A 989-nucleotide genomic window follows, 5' to 3' on the forward strand; every position below is an offset into this window, starting at 1 on the left:
TGTATTTATTTAATCTGCATTGCCTAAGGTGATTATGTAAAGGGATGGTGATCGTACGGCTGAGAGAGGCTAAAACACATGTGGTCTCCTGGAGTGGCACATGTTATCATCTCACATCTAAAGGGCCCTACACACTTGGCGATATTGAAGAACGATATGAAAGATTTCGGTCAAAAATGAATGATACACCGTTCATATTGTTCAGTGTGGCTACATCAACGATGAACGATGCACATGCCCACAGTCTTTCATTGTTGGTCTATAGAGATGTGCGGCGGGCACTTTTCATATTTTGTGCTTTGGTTTTGGTTCTGGTTCCATGCTTGTGTTTTGGATCTGGATTGGTTTTGTCTGTATGACAAAGCTAAGCGTCACAAGTGTGCGACACAAACACCTGGCCCATCTAGGAGTGGCACTGCAGTGTCAGACAGGATGGCAGATTTAAAAAAATAGGCCCCAAACAGCACATCATGCAAAGAAGTAAAATAGGTGCAATGAGGTAGCTGTATAACTAAGCTAAGCGACACAAGTGTGCGGCACAAATACCTGGCCCATCAGGAGTGGCACTGCAGTGTCAGACAGGATGGCAGATTTAAAAAATAGGCCCCAAACAGCACATCATGCGAAGAAGTAAAAGAGGTGCAATGAGGTAGCTGTATGACTAAGCTAAGCGACACAAGTGTGCAGCACAAATACCTGGCCCATCTAGGAGTGGCACTGAAGTGTCAGACAGGATCGCAGATTTAAAAAATAGTCCCCAAACAGCACATCTTGCAAAGAAGTAAAAGAGGTGCAATGAGGTAGCTGTATGGCTAAGCTAAGCAACACAAGTGTGAGGCACAAACACCTGGCCCATCTAGGAGTGGCACTGCAGTGGCAGACAGGATGGCACTTAAAAAAACTAAGCCCCAAACAGCATATCATGCAAAGAAGTAAAAGAGGTGCAATGACATAGCTCTTTGGATAATAATAACCCTTTTATTTGGAGC

Source organism: Pseudophryne corroboree, chromosome 7 (genome assembly GCF_028390025.1).
Source record: "Pseudophryne corroboree isolate aPseCor3 chromosome 7, aPseCor3.hap2, whole genome shotgun sequence".
NCBI classification, from domain to species: Eukaryota; Metazoa; Chordata; class Amphibia; order Anura; family Myobatrachidae; genus Pseudophryne; species Pseudophryne corroboree.